We start from the raw sequence: 23636 nt of genomic DNA, 5'->3' as shown, positions 1-23636 counted from the left end.
TGTAATATCTGAGGAACACATATACTAAAACATTGTCCATCATTTATATGAAACTCTAATTTCACTGCATTTCTACATGTTTTCTGACAACCTTTGGAGTAAGAGTTCACATGAAAAAACACTCTCTGTCCCTGAAGAAAATGCAGGACGACATGCTAAGTTCAGAAACTAAAGCAGATAGAGCTGGAGCACTGAGGTCAGCCCCCCAAACCAGAGACACCAGGAGTGCCTAAGGCTAGGGTTTGATCAGGATAGACTGAGGAACTACAGTAGCATAGGGGTGGATATGGAGACATTACAACTGGTTCAGATACTGGAAAAGAAAACAAGGCACTGATGGAAAAACATGAAATTCAAGTAAGGTCTGTAGTTAATTGGATTCTTCTGGTGTGAATTTCATCCTTGGTAATGTGCTACTAGTTTGTAATGTTTTAACAATAAGAGATAATACCTAAGTGTATAAGGAAATAGGTGCTTTAACATATGTAAATAGCTTGTTCCACATCAATCTTTTCATTTATTTATGTTTTTAAATTTGAATTCATGATGTATTATTGTATTCAATGAATTTTAATCCCTCAGAATCTTGAGAGTACATTACAGAACCATTGTTATGCCTCTCAGTCATTTTCCATAGCTTTTTCTCTTTTAATAAATATTTATTTATTTATTTGAAAGGCAGAGCTGCAGAGAGACAGAGGCAGAGAGAGAGCGAGAGCGAGAGAGGAGAGAGAGAGAGAGAGAGAGAGAGAGAACTTCCATCACTATGATTCACATCCCAAATGGCTCTAATGGGCTGATCCAAAGCCAGTAGCCAGGAGCTTCTTCAGGCACATTAGCAGGAAACTGGATCAGAAGTGGAGCAGCCAGGACTCAAACCTGTGCCCATATGGGATGCTGGCATCGCAGGCAGTGGCTTTACCCACTATGTCACAGCACTGGCCTTGCAGCTTTTTTTTTTTTTTCAAAACCAAAATTATTTTATTTAAAATTTGTGTTTAGTATTTGTTTTTTAAATAGATGTGGGAAATAGTAGTAAATGGATTGAAACCATTATGCTTAGTGACACAAGCCAGTCCCCAAAAGAACAAACATATGCTTTTTCTTATATGTAGTAGTTAATATAGAACACAAAAAAGTGTACAGGAATGAAATGAACATCCTGATTTGATTTTTGTCGCTAGACCTTGCCTATACTCCTGTGGATCTGTGGTTCTTATAGTTTTTATTTGTTGAATACCATGGTCAGTGGTGCATCAAACTTGTGATCATGGAGTAGACTGAAATTATGTCCCTGAAAAAAAAAATCAAAGAAAAAAAGGAAGGAAGGAGGGGGACCAAGGGAGGGAAAGTGGGAGGGTAGGAAACATGGCTATCCTCTCAGAATTGCAACCATGAAACACATGAAATTTGTTTTCTCCATATTAATAAAATCAAAATCAAACTTTATGCTCAGTTTTATTGCTTTCTTTCAAGTGTTGCTTGGTTTTTAATTTTAAACTAAAACTTTTCAACACAAATGCCCACGAATGTTTCTTTTTCACCTACTGTTCACCAACTTTGATGAAGGGATATAGGGCATTTTTTAAACTGTTGTTAATATAAAGAGAACTGATTTCATGCGTTTCATAGCTACAATTCTAAGAAGACAACCATATCTCCCTCCTTTCCTCCCTCCCTTCCCAAATCCCTCTCTTTCTTTCTTCTCCTTTTTATTTTTTAAAATTTTTGCAAAAACACAATTTCAATCCACCCCACAATCACAGTCCCAAGGCTACCAACTATATGATATTACCACACTACCAATAATACTCAACAAGCATAAGTTAGAAAGATGTTTTATTTTCTATTCAGCATGGATCAGGAGTTATCAAATGCATTTAAGGTAAAGAAATTGTCATTTGGGATAAAATTCTGGCATTAAATTTCCTATTATTCTTTTTTTAAAAAGATTTATTTATTTAATTTGAAAGTCAGTCACACAGAGAGAGGAGAGGCAGAGAGAGAGAGAGAGAGAGAGAAAGACAGAGAGAGAGGTCTTCCATCTGATGGTTCATTCCCCAATTGGCCGCAACGGCTGGAGCTGCGCCAACCAGAAGCCAGGAGCCAGGAGCTTCTTCTGGGTCTCCCACATGGGTGCAGGGGCCAAAGCACTTGGGCCATCTTCTACTGCTTTCCCAGGCCAACAGCCAGGTCTTGAACTGGAGCCCATATGGGATGCTGGCGCTTCAGGACAGGGCATTAACCTGCTTCATCACAGCCCCGGCCCCATCCTAAAATTATTCTTGTTCTCTCCTCTTCTCACCAAGTATTTACCTTTTCCTTCATTTTTCAATTTCATGAAATTGCTAGAATTTCCTCTAGTATTTCTGCTTGTGAAGCAGCAGCTCTATACAGGATTACTGTTAGTGAACTTAACAAAATTTGGTAAATATCTTTAGGAAAGAAGCCACTGGAGAAAATCTGTTCATTTTTGTATAATTCACTTCTCTCTGATATCTGGACACCATGTTGTTTGCCTCAGCCATTCTTTGTTGCATTCAAACAAACGTTTGTCATTTAATGAAAATTTTCTAGATGTGCTAAGCAGGAATATTCTTCAACAATACATATAAAGACCAAGATTATTTTTGCTTATGAAAGCATTTCTCTGGTGATAAATTTAGATTTTCAAATTCATTGCCATAAATCTAATATTTATCTATATACTACAGATGTAGATATCTGGCATAATAAAAATAAGTATTAGTTCATTTGTTTGATGGCTTCTCATATAAATGGTGGTAAGAAGAATTAACTAAAGATCAGATTTCCTTTAGGAAATGTTTGGTGATTCATTTCCAGACATAAAAATGGGTATTTGAGACTCTACAAGGTCTTTAATTTACTCTATAAGGTCTTTAATCTTTATTCTTTAAAAGTATGTATGATGTAAATTTGAATGTTGAACAAATAAGACAAAATTAGTAATTATAACCCTATTATATTTAACTTTTCTACACCCTCTAATCTCATTTATCCAATTGCTATTACAAATGGAAATTAAAGTGGGAAAGTTATTTCCAGAAACATATTCATCAAATAGGTATAAAATGAATGGTAATAACTAAAGCATATCTTTAAAACAATCCCTTAATCTTAGCATTAAAGATACAATTATGAGTAAAACAAATTCATGACCATCAGCTGAACTTCAATTTCATTAACTATTTATGTTATTTTAATTGAGCAGGATTTATAGAAAAGCAATATTCCTGTTCTTCAACTACATCAGATCAAGAGTCTTAAACCCTACTCTCTATATAAGTATTTACAACCTGTGCAAGTACAAACAGGGCATTGGCTTATCAGAGATGGATATTACAATAGTATTTGTGTTGTTTTAGTTTAAATAAATCAATTGGAGTTGTGTGTGAAATTCATATCCAAATTGGGAAGTCTAAATCACCTTTTCTATAAACAAGCATATATTTGGGGGAAGGGTAATATAAATGTAAAAATTATCTCATAAATCTTCACTTAAGAAATATTTCTGTGAACAAAGGAGTAAGTACTAAATGATACTAAAACACTTAAGAAGTCCATAAAGTCAGATAAATTCATAATACATATTAATTTTTATACTGAGAGCAATATTCTTCTAAATAGAATAATTTGATTATACCAAATGAGAAAATATAATCATATAAGGTTTAAAAAATCTCTTTCATAGAACTTTATTATGCATTTATCCAATAAAAATATATTAATCACAATTTTAGATTTATTTTTAAATATTACTATAATTTCAAGTAATTAATAAATTACATACTTATGTATGTAACTTAACTTAAAAAGAGAAATAACTTATTAAATATTGAATTGATAAATCATTAATTGATTATTTAAAATATAAACATAGTATAACAATTCAGGAGGAATATTATTTCAGAAATATCGCTATTTTGCATAATGCTTTAACTTTTTATTCAACAGACATTCCTCAGCTATACTTACATTCATTTTACTGGGATTTACTATCCAAACCTTCACTTTAAGTTTTATTTTTTAGTTCCACAGAGCAAATCTTGGAGTACTATTTTATTTATGGATCTGGATTGCTTTTACCATCAGGATAAAAATTGAAATTCAACTTCTAAAAAGTTATATTTAATCAAGTTATAAGCAACACGATTACCATCAAGGTGAGAAATAGAACCCATATTCCACTAGTACCGGATTAAATTTTTTAAATTATAAAAAAATACAGGGGGCCAGCACTATGGCATAATGGGTAAAGCTGCCACCTGCAATGCCAGTTTCCCAAATGGGTGCTGGTTCAAGTCCTAGATGCTCCACTTCCAATCCTATTGCCTGCTAATGTACCTGGGAAAGCAATGGAAGATGGCCCAGTTCCTCAGATCTCTGCACCTACGTGGAAGATGCAGATGAAGCTACCATTTCCTGCCTTTTGGCTTTGGCCTAGCCCAGTCTTGGCTGTTGCAGCCATTTGGGGAGTAAAGTAGCAGACAGAGGAGCTCTCTCTCTGAGTCTCTCCCTCTCTCTCTCTGTAACTCTGCCTTTCACATAAATAAAATAAATCTTGAAAAAAAAGAAAAGAGAAAAAATTCAGGATTCTCTTAAAATGTCATCTGCCATCTGCCTTTATTGGGGTCAAGAAAATAAGACTTTTGTCTTCGCTGGGTCATGAAAGCCAATATGAAATAATCAACCTAGTACAGAATTCAAATATGCACAAATTTGACAAAAAAATACCCTGATAATTTTAATTTCAAAATCCCCTGTCCAGTTGAGTCACACTAATATTGTAATGCAAAAAGAGGAACCCTCTTTTGGAGACAATCTGAATTACAAGGTTAACACATCTAGCATATCAACAGATGTGTTCCACTTCTGTTTCTCTGAAATATAACACTCGCAATCATAGATCTCAGGTTAGTAAACTATAAAGCTATCTCCTCTGTAATCCTCAAATAGGTCCCATGATACAACAGTCACCAAACAGGAGCCCTCTATGTACTTCTCAAATGCAGCAGTTTCCCTACTCATTACAGGCACCTGCTGCACTGAATTAGCTGCAGCCACTAACACATGGAAAGAAAGAAAGGAAGGGAGGTGGGCAGAGGATTTGTCCAATTGCCCTTTAAGCTCCTAGGTTATATAAGAGCTAGATATGAGTGAAACACATTTGCATCCAGGCTTAAGATGGAAAATTAACTCCTATCAATAAAATAAATTTGACAAATTTTAAGAAGTAGAATAAACCCTAAAAAAGGATGAACCCAAACATATGCCATATGCCAAGACTCATCAATACATTTATGAAATGAAGATAAAGAAAAAAAATTGAGTGAAATGAGGGGAAAGTGTACCCAATCTATAGGAGAATAACTAAATCTGAATGGCAGAAACCATGTAGGCTAGAACAGAAGTAAGTATAACATTATCTCATTGTGAAAAGAAGAACCACATAGGCCATCAGGAAGTGCCATAACATTGTCTCAAGCATTAAAACAAAAGAACCATTAATTGAATTCTATGCCCTACAAAGATACCTTTTGGAAATGAAGGAGAAAATCAAGACTTATGGATAACTATTAAAAAAAATTCACCAACACAACTAGCCTAAATATTGGCAAAATAAGGTCTTCTAAAGTTAAAGTAAATCATAGGAAGAAGAAATATTGACATCAAGAAGAAAGAAGATGATAAGTAAAACAAAAGAAAATACTATTAGCCTTTGCTCTTGCTCTTTCATTTTCTGAATCATGTTAGAAAGTTAATGCACAGGAACAAAATACCACTATCCAATGAGCTTCAAAAGAAGAAAAATACTTACAGCAAGTATATTTTAAACAGGCAATTGTCAATGGAAATAAAGAGAAGTAAAATTACTACTGTTCACTGGAATATGTTAAATAATGATAGAACTAAATTGCCATAAAATAGAAAACCAAACATTCATTTCAAGTGCCCACAGAACATAACAAAATAGGTAATATTCTAAGCCTTTAAAAAACCTCAAGACTCAACTAATGGAAAATAATTTAAATAATATGGAGCATATTGTTCATCCATATTTATTCAAACAAGATATCAATAACAGAAATACAAGCAAAGAAATCTCAAAAAACAAGGTTACTAAATTTTACTCTTCAGAATAATCTATCAAAGAATTCTCCAAAACCAGGCCATTCATTGAATTGTATAAATGAAAATATATAAAAACTAAAAATCAGACAATTTAGATTACATCAAACCAAAACTTTGCATAGCATAGAAAATAGTTAAGAAAATCAAGAGGCAACCTAAAGAATGGTAAAAATATATATACAAATAGTATCTGATAAAAGATTAATATGCAAAAACATAGAAAGAACTCCTGAAACTCAAGATCAAGAAATGCAAATAACCTGATTTAAAATGAGCTAAGGAACACCATTTCTCCAAAGAGGACATACAAAAGGTCAACAGGGAAACGAAAAGTTCAACATCACTAATCAACAGGTAAATGACGATTAAAACCCAGTGGGATATTACCTCACACCTTAAAATGCTAGTATAAAAATAAATAAATAAATAATGATCAACAAGAATATGGAGAATTTTGAACTTTTATACATTATTGTTAGGGATATAAAATCATGTAGTCATTATGTAAAATAGTATGAAATTTGCCAATTTTTTATTTTTAAATAGAACAACCATCTGATCCAACAATACTACTTCTAGGTATATATTTAAAAGAATTGAAATAAAGTTATCAAAGAGATATTTACAATGCCATATTCATTCTAACCAAAATGTGGAAAGAATCCAAATGTTCATTCATTCATCAACAGATGAATAGACTTTTAAAAATGTGGTACATGTACAAAATGCAATGTTATCCTTTCTTTTAAAAAGAGCGAGAATTTTGTTCTTTGTGACAACGTGGTTGAATCTGGAAGATATTATGTCAAGTGAAATAAAGAAAATTCACAGAAGCAGTGAATAGGACAGTGGTTACATGGGTTGCAGAGAAGAAGAAACAGGGAATTGTCGTTCATTTGATATAAAATTTAGGTCAAGTAAGACAAATATATTCCGGAGACTGGCTATACAACATACTGCTAACACTTAACTGTATTGTGCACTTAAAAAGTTTGTTAAAAATGTAGATCTTCAACTAACTGTTCTTTCCACTCACAAAATAGAGGAACCCAAGAAAATTTTTGAGGTAATGGAAATGTCTATTGCATTGATTGCCTGAATGGTTTTGCAGTATATGAATATTCCAGTTTCATAAGATTACTTATATTAACTAAGTACAGTTATGCTTATACCAATTAAAATCAATAAAGCTTTTGGAAAACCTTGGCAGACACAGGTAAATGAATACATGGAACAGTGTATGTTTTCATCAATAACCTAACTTCCTAATCCAAAAATCTAGAACAGTAGATCACAATAGAAAAACTTAATGCGATGTTGTAAAAGGTAATTTGGGGACAGCCTGAGAGGGTAATATTGAAAGAATGGTATGAATGTTGTCAGATCTCAAAATGGTATATGGTTAGGGTGGAAAATGTCCTTATTTTCTGGTTCTTCAGATTAATTAATTAATTTATTTAAAAGGCAGAGTGATAGAGAAAGTGAGAGATCTTCCATTTATTGGTTCACTCCTTAAATGCCCACAAAATTTAGGTGTGGGCCAGGCTGAAGCCAGGAGCCAGGAAGTCCACTGGATATTCCCAAATAGGTGGCAGAGATGAAAATATTTGGGCCATTATGCACTGCTTTCCCAGGAGGATTAGCAGGATGCTCATTCAGAAGCAGCTTAGCAGGGACACAATACACACTCTGACACCAGCAACACACTGTGATACCAGCATCACAATTGATGGCTTAATCTGCTGTGGTACATGCTGGCCCCTGCCCTTGTTCTAAATATGTTTGGAGTTTGCGATGTTATACTATCTGTAATTCTTATTGAAATACATAAATGCTTCTATTTAATCCACAGCCAATCAAGTGAGTTAAGTAATAAAGAGAATGAAATCTCATCAAAGAAGGTACATTTCTTTACAGAGCTGTGTCATACCATCCTTTGGGCCCTCTGCTGGGAAAGTAGAATCAAGTCTCAAATAATGCCTTTTAATTGTATCCTCTAGTATTATAGATGTAGGACAGTACTGTATCATACCTCTGTGAATGTAAAATATCTTGTACCTGCTTCATGATACGTAGTAGTGACTGTGCTTTATCAGAGCTGTTTTTAATGATGTTATTCTAGAATGTTTTCTTTCCAGATGATTGAGAAGCTAATTAAAAAAAAATGGTGCCAGGTACCACGACAGTAACAAAACTTTGCTGTTTTCGGGGTTTTGTTTTTTTACCTTTTTTCTTTTTTTTTAATGGAGTGTGCTAGATGTCTCTATAATTTTGTTCAAATGACTGCAGAACCTGGAAAAGCTGTTGCTGCTATTGATACATAACATACTGCTATTACTGGTCTTTTTATATAAATATATATATATATACATATATATAATTGAATTTTTGGAAACTTTAGCTGTGCTGTCAACTTTGAGAAAAGTATCCCAGTTTACCGTGTTGAGTTGGCATTGTACAGAAATTAACAGCCATATTGGTCTAGAAACGTTAAACTTAATTTTTTTTTCCATTTGTACAGGGGTAACGCACTGTATTAAATATGTAAGGTCTTATCTACGTGGGTTTGATTACAGAACTAATAAAGTATTCTCTAAATAATGAGAAAAAAAAAAAAAAAAGAGAAGAAATTAAATAAATCAGAAACAGAAAGATAGCAGAAAAAATCAATATAACAATGAGATGGTTCTTTGCAAATATCACTAAAATTGACAAATTTCTAATAAACTGACAAGCAATGGGGCTGGTATTGTGGCACACTGAGTTAAAAGACCACTTGAAATCAGCATCCCATACTGAACTCCTGGGTCAAGGTCTAGATATTATTCTGATCCAACTTCTTGCTAATGGTCTCTGATGGGCCAAGTAGTTGAGTCCTTGCTATCCATGTGGGAGACATGAATGAAGTTCCTGGATCCTGGCATCAGTGTGGCACAAATGGGTGTTTCATTCATTTGAGGAGTAAACCAGCAGATAGAAGATCTCTCCCTCTCTCTGACTGTCTCTCTCTCACCACACTTCCCCATTGCCCTGCTTTCAAATAAAAAAAAATCTTTAAAAAAAATGACAAGGAAAAAAAAATCCAAGAAAGCAAATTATCCATATCAGAAATAAAATATGTAATATCAGTACAGATTTGCAAATATCAAACGAAAATAAAGAAGTATTACAAATAACCTTTCACCCAAAAATTTGGTAAGTTGCATGAAACATCTCATTCCTCAAAATGTATGATTGACTACAACGCTGCCTATGTGAAATAAATATTTACAACTGAAATATAATATATAATAAGACTTATTAAAAAAATTGCAAAGACTTGAGAATTTTACCAGGCATTTATTGAATTAATACCAGTTCTGTCCAATCTAGTCCAGAAATAGAAGAAACACTTAATGCTTATCAAGTATTAATATAATTTATGATGCCATTTGAATTGAAAAAGTATTTGAAACTTCAAAAGCATTCATGATAATAACTCTCAAAAAAGAAGGAATACACTTGGGTATTTCTCAACTTGCATGAAGAATACAAACACAAAACCTTCAGCTAACATTATGCTGGCTGGTGAAACAAAATATATTTTGCCCCAAGATCAATAACAAGGAAAAAATATTCACTCTCACAACTCCTGTTAACTACAGTTGTGGGAGTTTTAGCCAATGTAATAAAGCAAGGTGGAAAATCCCTTAAAATATATGGATCAGAAAGAAAAAGAAATAAAATTATCCCTCTTGACAGATAGTAGTTGTTTACATAGAGATTTCAAGAAATCTGCTACAGGAAAGGTTTTTTTATAATTTTCCTTTTAATTTCTTTCATGACCCAAAAGTCATTTCATAGAATATTATATAATTTCCAGTATTTTAAAATTTTCTGTTGTTCTTTGTTGATATCCAGCTTTATCCCTTGGTTGTCTGGGAAGATAGATGGTATAACTTCAAACTTTTTAAGTGCACTGAGACTTGATTTGTGGGCTTAATGTATAATCTATCATAGAAAATGTTCCATGTGCTGATGAGAAGAATGTATAGTCTGTAGCTGTTGGGTTAAATATCCAGATGTCTGTTAGGTCCACCTACTCAACAGTATGGTTGAACTCAACTGTGTTTTTGCTTTTTGCTTTTTTTTTTTTTTTCCTGTCCGGATGGTCTGTCTTTTGATGATAGTGAGATACTAAAGCCACCCCACTATTACTGTATTGGATTCTCTCTCACATTAGGCCTAACAGTATTTGATAAATATGTCTGGGTAGTCTTGTGTTGGTTGTATATATATTTATGATTGCTATATATTCTTGGTCCTTTTATCAGTATATAATGTGTTTTTGTCTTTTTGTGTTTTTTATTTAAAGTCTGTTTTTTCTGGTATGAGTATAGCTATTTTGGATTGTGTTTTTGTCCATTTTGCCTAGTATATCTTTTCTAGTTACTCACTTCGGTGTATCTGTATTTTTCATTATGAAGTGAGTTTCTTGAAAGCAGCATATAGTTGGGTCTTTTTAATCAATTTAACCAACTTATATCTTTTGACTGGGGAATTTAATCCATTTACACTCAAGGTTAGTGGTGACAGAAAAGGACTAACACCCATCATTTTGTTGATTGGTTCCTGATTGTGTCTGCTCTGGTAGTGAATTTGTTAGTGCCATCTGTTTTTGTGGCACTTATTTCTAATGTATGATCCCTACAGAATTTCTTGTAACATTGTTCTAGTAGTAACGAATTCTCTTGGTTTTTGTGTTTCTGGGGAGCACTTTATTTTAACTTCAGTCCTAAAGGATAACTTCACAGGACATAATTTCTTTTTTGCACTTTTTTAAGATGTTGAATACATTATCCAACTCTCTCTGATCTGTAGGGTTTCTGCTGAGAAGCCTGCTGTTAGTCTATTTGTTTTGCTTTATATATAGATTGACATTCTTTTTACTATCTTTAGGATTCTCCCCTCATCCTTAACTTCTGACAATTTGACTAAAGTATGTCTTGGAGAAAATATATTTGATTAAGTCTGCTTGAGGTCCTGTGAGCTTCCTGCAGGTGAATGTTCATACCTCTTTCAAGATTTGATAAGCTTCCAATTATTATTTCATTTAGTAGGTTCCCATAGACTTTTTCCTTTTCTTCAGTATATTATAGATATTTGCTTTATCACATATTTCACTCAGGTTTCAACATTCTTCTACTTCTTTTCTCTCTATTTTTGTCTGTCTGGGTTATTTAAAATGCCCTGTCCTCAGAAATGCTTTCTTCTACTTGGTCTGTTCCTCTGTTTAAGATTTCAACTGTATTTTTTATTTCATTAATTGAAGTCTTCAAGTACAACATATGATTGGTTCTTTATAATTATGTATCATCTTAGTAAATTTCTCATTAGTGTCACCTATTGATTGTCTCATTTCCTTAAATTGTCTATCTGTATTCTCTTGCATGAGTTGAGTTTCCTTAAAATCAATATTTCGAATTCTATTTCTGTAATTTCATAGATTTCCTTCAGATTGGGATCTATTTCTGGAGAATTATTGTGTTCTTTTGGAAGTATCATGCTTCCTTGCTTCTTCATATTTCCTGTCCCTATGTTGATGGCTCTGCATCTGGTGTAATGATACATTCTCTATGAAATAAGTTGTGTGTTTTTTTATGGGGGGGAGTTTTTGTTTAGATGGAATGCAGTGTATTACTTGGCTTATTGCTTTGGCTTTGGATATAGATGATACCAGAAATGTAACTTTGGAGTGATATCTTCCACTTTAATGAAAGTCAGCAGTGTCTATAAATGACATATGGTCTAGTCTGCAGCAGTTAATAGGTAGCACACAGTTAATAGGTAGTGGGCTTGCTAGGGTAACAAAGAGTTACATGCTAGTCTCACTAGGTTTTTTGAAAGCTAGAGCCCCATTCATGGTGCTGAGGGACTCTGAGGGAGCTGTTCACTGGCCAAGCCTGAGTGATGCTGGGACTTGTGGCTCTAGAATTGTGCGAAATGGATGGGATCTTCACCAGGTGCTGCTTGGAAGATTATGGCTGGTGCTGGGGATTATAACACCAAAGCTCTAACTGTCTAACTCTGCCTGTCCAAAAATTTGAACTTGGGAATTTGAAAGGGAGACTGCTTCAGTGCAACAGAATGACAAGATAAACAGATTTTGAATTGACAGGTATGAGTCTAGAGAGTTGGAATGCTGGCAGGTTCTTCCTTTGGTTTCACCAGGTTATTCCAGTGAGTTGAGGAAATTAGTACCAAATGTCACACTATTGGTACCAAAGGATGCAGTGGGGTCATTACTCAGGAATCCCATGCTGAGAGTTAATTGTATTGGGGATGATAGTAACCACATGCCTGAAGCACAGCAATACACAATCAGAGCTCCCCAGATACCACAAGTGAGTGCAAGTTACATCATATATAGTAATACTACTGTCAACAGTCCCAGCCCTGTAAGGTACAGAGAGAACCGACTCTAGCTCACCGACAGCTAGTAAGAATGGTACTGGGCTTGTGCCCTAGCTAGAAGGTGCATAAGGAACTTACTCAAGTCTGGGCTTCACAGATTTTTTATGAACTGCTGCTAGGGCAAGCCCCAAGAAGCTGAGAAGTGTGAACACTCTCTAACCCAGATCATGAAGAGTGAGTGAACGCACCCCTGCAGCTTGAATCCAGAACGTCCACAGTCACAGGGTACAGGGGTTTGCTGTCCATTTTGAAAAGTTCCCTGCCCCTGGCTCTGGTGGCTTCCAGTAGTAGTGGGACTTCTTGCCGTCTCTTAAGTCAAAACAGAGTTCAGCAGTGGCTCTACCACCACAAATTGAGTCTGGCTCAAATTGAGTGTGGCTTCCCCCTTTCAGAGTAAATAGTCACTTAGACCCAAGTTGGCTTCTTAGGCTGGACTTGAAGCACAGTGGGACCGTAGAATTCTCCTGCAGTTAGGACTATTGGTGGAGGTTGGAAGCCTTAGCACGTTCTTCTAGCTTTTTCCTGGCAAGATGGTATTCACTTTGGCAGATGCTGGCAGTGAGTTCAATAGATGCTGCAGAAGCTGGAGGGAGCAGTTGGCGGTAGCAGTGTGTCTCCCCTCTCCTTATTATCTTAATGACACTCTTTGCTGCTCATTCACTTCTTTACTAAACCTTTCTCTTCTAGTCCACTGGGAACATGACCCTCTTTTGTTATCCCACTGTGTTCCAGGAAGCAATATTAGGGTATGTAAACAGCAGAGAGTGGTAGATAATGAGAATTATGAGCTCTTCAATATTTTCAAGTTTTATATTAGTGAACTTGGAAACCTTGAAGGTAATATGCAGGTAAGGCAGGAAAATTATATATTGTAACATCTTTTTTTTTTTTTTTTTTTTTTGGACAGGCAGAGTTAGACAGTGAGAGAGAGACAGAGAGAAAGGTCTTCCTTCCGTTGGTTCACCCCCCAAATGGCCGCTTTTAAGGGGATATTATAGCTACCATGTGGAGAATAAACTGGACATAGTAAAGACACTAAGGATGCCAGCACAATAATACATGAGGGAAATAATGGTGTTACAGAGTATGTTAAATGTAGATGTGATAAAGAAAATATGGTGCATATACATAATGGCATACTACCTGACTGCAAGTAGGATGAAATTGACAACATGAATAGAACTGGAGGTCATTATATTAAGTGAAATAAGTTAAACAGGTAAAAACAACTGTTACATGACCTCTCTTACATATGCAGTCTAAAAGAAAAGTAAAAAAAAAATCATTAAAACTTTTTGCCCTTGACAAGAAGAAACAAATTTGTACTTTCTGAGTTGGAGAAGTCATTGTGTGGGGTGTGATCTCCAAAATGTGATGTTTGAAATGTTATGCTCAAAATGATTTCTTAGTCATGCAAAAAGAGATGGTGAGGATGTCATTGGATATACAAGTCTGAAGTTAAGGAACAAATCTGTGATAGAAGATATATCAGCTGTATAAGAAGCATGTAATTTTCATATTGTATAATTCACATGATATAAATAGCTTTTTTTTAAAAAATTGACTTTTCTGAGTTCATATTAAAAAAAGAATGGGAAATAAGTTTTTTGTTACACAGAACAATAATTTTGGTTTCATTATCACATCATTTAACTCTTTAATTGAAACAAAATAATTGTACAGATTTATGGGGTATATTGAGATAATTCAATACATTTATACAATGCTTAATAATGGTCAGGTATGCTTTAGTATCATTTTCATCTCCTCATACATTTATCATTTCTTTGTTTTGGAAGTCTTTCAAAATCCTCTTAGCTTTTTTGCAAATATACATTTAAAAGTTATTGTAAGTGTTATCAATGCACATAGATTTTTAATTTTTAACTATCAAAGATCAATCTTTTAAAATAAAATATCTTGTGTAATAGTAACAAAAGTAAATGTTAAATATGCTGTTAACAAGTTCCAAAAATATATAAAATTAGCATTTTAAAGCTATTTTGTTAAAGTGAATTCATGTATTTGCTATAAATTTAACTTTCTTAGGATAAAACCATCTGAGTTTGAAAAATCCAGAGACCTCTCACAGATATATTTTTTATAATATGTAACAGAGCAGTCACCTTCATTATCAGCCAAGCTGTTTCACATTTAAGTCTTCAATGTTGCTTTTATCTGCTATTGTCAGGAAAAGATATATTTATTCCTTCAATAACAAATCACAATTGAGCAATTCTCTTTGAAGTAAAAATTCCTTTTCATCACTACTGTGTAGAGTAGTATTACTGTCTAGTAATGATATAAGCTACTAAACTGTGAAAGATAGAAATGGGCTTCTTTACTAGGAGGATTTAAGCCACCTTAATGGTATCCTTAGTGTCAGTGCTGATTCCAAATGAGTGTTTGAAATCCAAACTTCCTTTAGAAGTCTGTAGAAATTCTCCATGACTGTTTTCAAAACATGGTTTTCTTATCAGTAAAGCCATTAAACAAATATTTTGCGTGTTTACTATGTATCCAATATCATGACACTAGGCTTTGCCTTACAAGGATAAAAAGCATACTTATCAAACAGCACAGAAAACATTGTGGGTAAATGTCCATTCCAGATTTTTTAGGGAGATAGTTGCTTTCAGAATCAAGCCTACAAGAGAGTAAGTAACGCAGGGTCGGAAAGAGGGAGAAATGTGCTTTAATACAGTTGCAATAGAGGCTTCAGCTTCTACCAAGGACTAAAGCACAGCTGGCCCTACAGGCATGTCCCTAACTGGGGTAGGCCATGCCTTTGTGCTCCTGCATCAATCCGTTCTTGAAAGAAGGCTATTGTCAAAAACAGGGCAAGGCTTCAGATGAGACCAAACCTTTGGCAACACGGTTGGCTGTTTCCAGAGAGGAACAGAACTGTAAGTAATAAGAAAGCTAGCAATCTGTCTAGCTGAGATGTGTGTTTTAATATCAGGTAAGAGAACTGTGCTCTTAGGATTTCAAGTGACACTCACAATCTCCAACTTTCACTACCATTTGAAATTTATTACTGGGTGAATAACCAGAACTTCACCTCCTATAGACGCAAGTCTCTGGTTAAATGCCCCTCCTGGCTTTGAAGCAGCTTTATCTGACCATTCTCTGTCAAAGTTGATCAAGCAATTAACATATGGATACCAAATATAATCTTGCCTTCCCATAATGCATAACTGTGGCTCTACATATACCAGATAATGAATATCACTAAGCAGAACCACTCAAACTTCAAAATCTACAGTTCTATCAATTTGGAAGAAAGCAATAGATATTGATTTAGGTTAAATATTAAGTTAGAATGCAACCCATCCTCTACAGGTATTTTTTTCTTGGTTTATGCCTTATTCTCACCTGTAAGAGCCATCCTATTACTATAGAATAATGGAAGAGTCATAGTGATGAATTATGTCATATAAACAGGGAAAAGGAGGGTTATGTTTTTGGTAGATTTAGAGCTCTATAAGCTTTTGAATATTGAAGGCCAAGACCCTGCAAGCAGTAAATGCATAATCAAATGTAGAATATGTCTCCTTTTAGTTAACAAGAATTGCTGTTCTTTCCAGGAACTATAGAATTCCATATAATCAATTTCCTAGCAAGTAGCTGTGGGTTTAGTACTAGCCTAAAAGGAAGGGCATGTAGAAGCAGAATTATTTCAGTCTCTGCAAATTTTGCTTATGCTGTTGAGTCCATGAATAGATTCCATTACTGTTACTATGAGTATTCTGACCTAGCACCCCTAATTCTAGCATAGGGAATGCTAAAGTCAAAGGATGGCTGATAATAGCTAGACAAAGCACCTGTATACTTGATGGGTTAGTGCCTCTTTCACGGTGTGTTCTCTTGGGAAAGAAATAACTGATACACAAAATTTTACATATTTACCATTGCAACAAGCATCACTGCATGCTTTCCTATATTCCAATCTTTTTTCTTCCAGGTCCCTGACCAACCATGTTTAGCAATTCATTACTGTTCATTTATGAAGATACTTCAAAAGGTTCATTAAAAATGGAATGAGGATGTGTATTTTGGTGCAAACACTGCTTTGAAATCCAACATTTTTTATAATATGCATTTTCTATTAATTTTTGAAAACCCATAGAATGCATGACTTCCAGTGCAAAAGTTGTTCATATTGAGTCTGCATCTACAAAAATTTTAAGGCTTATTTATTCATTTGAAAGGCAGAGTTAGAGAGAGGCAGAGGCAGAGGCAGATGGAGAGAGAGAGAGAGAGAGAGAGGTCTTCCATCTGCTAGTTCCCTCCCCAAAAGACCAAAATGGCTGGAGCTGAGTCAATCCGAAGCCAGAAACCTAGAGCTTATTATGGGTCATCCACGTGGGTGCAGGAGCCCAAGGCCTTGGGCCATCTTCCGCTGCTTTCCCAGGCACATTAGCAGGGAACTGGATTGGAAGTGGAGCAGCTGAGACTCAAACCAGTGCTTATATGGGATGACAGCACTGCAGGCAGTGGCTTTACCCACTATACCACAATGCCAGCCCCTAAAATGTGTATTAATCCATAAATACATGGATTAAGTCACACTCATCTTCCTCCGCTTATTATAATAAATGTGCTATGTGACCATAGGCAATAAGTTGAGTGACAGGCACTATTCTCAACTTTGGTGGATCAAATAGTTTGTGCCCTATGACCTGGTTCACGGCTGATTGTAAATGTACCATTTCTAATCAGTGATAGATGTTGCTGCTGTTCTGCCTCTCAATCATAATAACTAGGTGTATCTGAAATAATCCATTTTGTACAGTAATGAGAAACACTTCTTATTTGATTACTAGATACTCCATGACCCAATAGCATGCTAGGAGCTGTTTTTTTTTGTTTGTTTTTCTTAAATATTCTGCTATAGACATCATAACTTTGTTCCAGAAACTATGGAGTCCACATTAGAAATATTTTGGCATTTTACATTAATATCATATAACATATTTTATCATTATATATATACCTAATATTATATATTTTTACAGATTATATGTAATAAAAAATAAGGCAGTTTAAATCACAGCCCAAGTATGCCACAGAGCTCTTTTGTATTCTGTGTCTTACTCTAAGCTAGTACCCTTCCATACTTCTTAAGTGGACTAGAAACGTATGCAAAAATCTTTAAGATATTTAAGAACTCAGAGAAATCTACAGGGTATATTTCATTTCATTTCCTTATTAAGAGGATAAAATGTATAAATCAATAATTTATAGTTAATGGGGCCAGCACTATGGCACAGCGTGTTAACGCCCTGGCCTGTAGCGCCGGCATCCCATATGGGCGCCAGTTGGAGACTGGGCTGCTCCACTTCCTTTTCAGCTCTCTGCTATGACCTGGGAAAGCAGTAGAAGATGGTCCAAGTCCTTGGGCCTCTGCACCCATGTGGAAGACCTGGAAGAAGCTCCTAGCTCCTGGCTTCGGGTTGGCGCAGCTTCGGCTGTTGCAGCCAATTAGGGAGTGAAGCATCAGATGAAAGACCTCTCTCTCTCTCTCTCTCTCTCTCTCTCAATCTCCCTGCCTTTCCTCTCTCTGGAAAAAAAAAAAAAAAAAAAAAAAAAAAAACCCTAAATGAAAGATCTCCGCGAGTGAGATCCCAGTGGAAAGAACGGGTCATCAAAGAAGGAGGTACCTTTCTCTGAAGGGAGGAGAGAACTTCCACTTTGACCATGGCCTTGTCTAAATATGATCAGAGTCAGTGAACTCAGGGAGCTTCCATAACCTTGGCAGCTCATGACAAGAGCTGGTGATTACTGAGGCCATAAACAAGAGTGTCAATTTGTTAAGTCAACAACAGGAGTCACTGTGCACTTACTTCCCATGTAGGATCTTTGTCCTTAGTGTGATGTACATTGAGATTTAATGCTATAACTAGTATTCAAACAGTATCTTTCACTTTATGTTTCTGTGTGGGAGCAAACTGTTGAAATCTTTACTTAATGTTTGCTAAACTGATCTTCTGTATATAAAGAGAATCGAAAATGAATCTTGATGTGAATGGAAGGGGAGAGGGAGTGGGAAAGGGGAGGGTTGCGGGTGGGAGGGGCGTTATGGGGGGGAAGCCATTGTAATCCATAAGCTGTACTTTGGAAATTTATATTCATTAAATGAAAGTTTAAAAAAAAAAGAAAGAAATCTGACTTTCAAATAAATAAAATTAAATAATTTATACTTAATAATGGATGAAATATCCTGGAATACTCTAGGTTTTTGGATTCCAAATTTTTTACCAGTGGGGTGAGATCCAGAATCATCACTGGTTCTGTATCTTCTCAGGCAAAGATAACACATTTGACATAACAACTGCCATTATTATTATTGCTTTTTTGGGTTTGGAATAGTGCAGTCTTTCTCTTAAAATTCATACAATTTTTGGGAGGAACTATAGTGTTCAAATATTTGGGATAGATTGTGACTCACCACACATGCATTCTTCAGATTGTACTGTGTGCCAGCTTTTTTCTTCAATCTTCCAGAGACACAGTATCATTTCTTAGTTACTTTCACGTCTTGGTAGAGAAACTGTTTTAAACACTTCCATTTGTAATTCCCCATTATCAAAGTTCTAACACACATGTCCATGACTTTATGTGGGAGTTCTGACAATATCTAAATGTGTCCATTCCAATTACACAACTGACAACTAAGAAAAAAATAGTACTTGGTGTTTTTATGAACATAATTGATTCACTGTGAGTCAAATTTTGACAGACTTCTTTATACACCTGAACTCTAATATAACTGGGATCATAAGTCAGTTGCTTGTGCAACAGTCTGCAAAATTTCTGATATCTATGATCATTTGCAAATATGTGTCTTCTGATTCCCACTGAGGAATGTATTTTGGGAGTGTTCCAACATTAAGTAACATATCCAGGACATCTACTCCAGGACATCTCTTTCTGTTAAACATTAGATCCTTTCTTCTATTGTCAACCATGGCAGCTCTGGCAAATCTATTTTATCTAGTGTAGATTCCCAGTTTTTCCATGTTCCAAGATCTTTCCAAGTAACATATTAGCGAGTTCTGGAATATTCAACAAGATGTTGAACTCTGTTTCATGTTAAAGAATATTAAATTTGTGTTTCATTGTTCCTGCACCCCTTGGATAGGATGAATAAATATGTGTACATTCAATATAAAATTAAATGTAAAATACAAAAATTATCTATTTTTTCTTAGAAGTGAACACTGTCTATGTCTGATAGTTCCAAATCAGATACCTCCTTTGACCTATACTCTCTTCTTCTCTTAGTAGTTTTAGGACTTGCCTATTTAGGATATGTTGTAACCTAACAAAAGGTTACTTATCTGTTAGAGAAAAGTGGAATAAGGTCTAGTTCCTGAATAGTGCATGTTTTATTTAGAATGAAGGTCTTGGGGCCAGTGTTGTAGTACAGTGAGTTAAGCCACCCACAACCTGCAATGCTGGCATCCCATACTGGAGTACCACGTAGAGTCCTGGATGCTTCACTTTCAATCTGGCTTCCCGCTACTGTGCCTGGGAAAAGCAGAAGAGATGACACAGGTGCTTGGATCCCTGACACCCAAGTGCAAGATCTGGGTAGAATTCTAGAGTCCTAGGTTTGACTTGTCCCAGCACCCACTTTCACAGCACTTGGAGAGTGAACCTGCAAATCAAAGATCTCTCTCTTTCTCTCCCTCTATTTGTCACTCTGTCACTCTGCATTTCAAATAAAAATAAATGTTAAAGAAAAATGGAGATCTTCGTATCAACTTTAAGGTAAAGAACGAAATACAAATCCTTTAGGAGAGAAATGGTTCATATAAGAGGATCCACAGGATTGAGAAAAACGGGAATTCAGAGTTTTTGAGTGCACAAATGTCCACATCCCAAGTCTGATAGTCTTAATCATTTCCAATCAGCTGATATGCTTGGATTAGCAGATTTGCTGAGTTGATGATTCATCCTTCATTGGAATAATGCTGTGATTACCATATGTCCTAGGCCTCATTCTCAGTGCTATCCACCTTCCATCTAAAGGAGGTGAGACTGTCTTCATAGAATCCTTGGAAGCTACACGTTGACTGAATTTGAACATCAATGTCTTTCAATAACATTCAAAAATAGTCTTTCCATTCATTCTACTAAAATAATTACTATTTGTTCTGAATCTCTTAGAAATTTGAGATGCTGTACCTGAAAGTAAATTTCCTTTAGCTAATATCCCATAAAAAACTAGTTCATCATGGGTGAAATTTTTAAAAAATTCACTATCACCATGCCATGATCTATCTGTGCTCTACCTTTAACCAGTAGGTGACGGGTCATTATTGCAGCTAGTGGTGCCTATGGTGATGTGGAATTCTGGTGACTCTCCAGCACAAAAGACACACTGGAAAAATAAGGTGCATCCTATAAAGCAAAATACCCATGAGATTCTTACACTGGGCACTTGCTCAGGTTTAAGTATGGTGTTCTATTCAATTTTACCATTGCAAATGGTTTTCATTTATATTTGTGCTAGTTTATAATGCTACTAGGGACATAGAAAAATTGAAATTATTCAAAATACTTCTCAGTACCTTTTTCATTTCAACCACTCTTTTAGATTTATAATTTTTTGAAGTATTCATTTATTTGAGAGGGAGAGAGAGAGTGAGAGAGAGAAAGAGAGAGAGAGAGACAGAGGGACAGAGACAGAAACAGAGTGAGCTGCTATCCTCTGGCTTACTCTCCAAATGCCCACAACATCCAGGGTTAGATGAGACAAAGCAGGGAAAATATTCCAGGTCTCCCACCTGTTGGGCAGGAAACTGGTTACTAGAGCCATCATTGCTGCCTTGCAGCCAGCCGGAGTCAGTAGTGCACTGAATCCAGTGAACCCGGTAGCGGAGTGAACCCAGGCTCTCTAACACAGGACACGGGTGTCTTTACTGGTATTTTAACTACTAGACCAATCACCTGCTCCCAGATTTACAATTATATTAATTTTTGGTTTTAGTTTAATTTTTCTGATATTTTTCAAAAATTTTTAATCCTTTAGATATTCCTTTTGGGAAGCATTCACTTTCACAATGGATTTTCTTCCTTTTTATTATTAATATTTGGAAATTCAATATTCTAGGAGTCTTTTTTTTGAATCTTTTATCCTTTGAGTAGACTATCTTAATTTTGATATATTCCATTTATTTTTATTTTGTCCAGCAATTTTGTTATATATATGATTATAATATTATTGTCTATATCAAATCATCAAGCTATATTACATTCTTCTCTAAAACCATCATAGTTTAATCTTTCAATTTGGGTCAAACATATCATTTCAATTTCCTCTAGTTTCCATTGCTCCTTTTGAAAAGAGAGCATTGTTACTGTTGCTTCTTTGAAGTTAAAATTTTAAGCCATCTGAATGTGGCTACTGCAGGGTTTTAGCTGCATTATGATCCATTTTGGTAGTTCTTATATTTATATTACTGGAGTTTTGCAGTTTTTCTTGGAATCCTTATAAGAAGATTATATCTTTTCTCAGTTGGTTGTATTTCAGATTTTTCCTCTTCTATTGTTGTCTCTGAAACCACACTGATTTTTACATTATTTCATTCAGCTCTATTTATTTTTCCTTAAGTGATAAATTTTATTAAAGAAACTCTTCTTCTTAATAGAGAATTATGTTTTGAATTTTTGATAGTTCGCATATTTCTAATGATTAAATTGATACAATAAACAAATACAGGTTGAAAGCTAACATACGAGTAGATTGTCCTCATAGATATTGAGAAGCACCAGAATGTTTTCAGCAGTAAGATATTTTTAGAATTACATCTTTAGAAGAATACTTTCCCCAAAATATTATGAAAAATGAAGGTGTGTTAATCACCGAGATAGGGAAAATACTTGAAATGTACTTGAAATACTTGAAATTACTAGTTGTGTAATTGATGATAGAGTTCTTAATTTAAAGGAACAGATCAAGTAGACAAAAAATAGTATGAATTTAAATGTGGATTCAAATTCAAAATAACACTTTATTTGTGATGAGGATGCAGTTTCTTTATTCCTTACTAGCAATAAAATTTGTCTAGAGAAAATTTTTAAAATTGAAAACATTCTTAGTAAAATTCTTACCATATGAATACACAGTAGATAATTAATTATGTAAGAATTCCTTGTAGCAGCACAAACACATTGATTTTCCGATGTTATGGTTTTCCACATTTAAATTGTAATGCTAATATAATGATATTATATATTACACTTTACAGTAATCATCAAAGTATTGCCACAATAGGTGGCAACAGTCTGCCAAAACATTGTGAAATAAAACTAAAAATAATAAATAAAACACCACAAAATAAATAACACATTCTCCAGTCCCTAAAGAGTAAGCTGAAAGATGAAAGCCTTTTTCAGTGTATCATGACAGACCACAGCAGGATTCTTTTCAGGAAATGCTGCAAAGCATATCTCAATTGAAGCAGTGAACTTTAATAGGAAGTCAGTTTTATACATAAATGTATACTGTGTGATAATCTAAAGTCTATTTATTCAACAGCTGGATCCCAGCATTTGAATGAAGGTGACAGGAGCATAGAGAATTATATTCCTACAGCATAAGAAAAAGCCTATTAACATTTAATGATTTATTTTCTTGGACTTTTGGTTTGAAACTGCTAATAACCTACTGGTTATTTGTTCTGTTTTATAGGGTAGGCTAATAAAAATTCCATGGAGTAAGAAAGGAGATGTATACATTTTATTGATATTTGTCAGTTTAACTGAGAGTGAGTCCAAGACAAAGGTGGTTTTTAGAGACTAATTTTGAAGTGACAGAAAGAAACCCAAGAGATAATGTATGAGAAATAGGCAAATTTCAGATGTCATCAAAATGCACAGCAATACACCTTCAGAAACTAAGCCTCAGTGCTCTAGTACTTCCTATACCATTCAATAATACCTTGGTTCATCTGTCTACATAGCTGTCATATTAGAGCAACAACGAAGCTTTTTATGGCTGACTATTGGTCTTTGTTATT

Source organism: Oryctolagus cuniculus, chromosome 3, assembly GCF_051225735.1.
Source record: "Oryctolagus cuniculus isolate XC-2025 breed Fujian yellow rabbit chromosome 3, ASM5122573v1, whole genome shotgun sequence".
In the NCBI taxonomy this organism is placed as follows: Eukaryota; Metazoa; Chordata; class Mammalia; order Lagomorpha; family Leporidae; genus Oryctolagus; species Oryctolagus cuniculus.
This window is presented reverse-complemented; position numbering follows the sequence as displayed.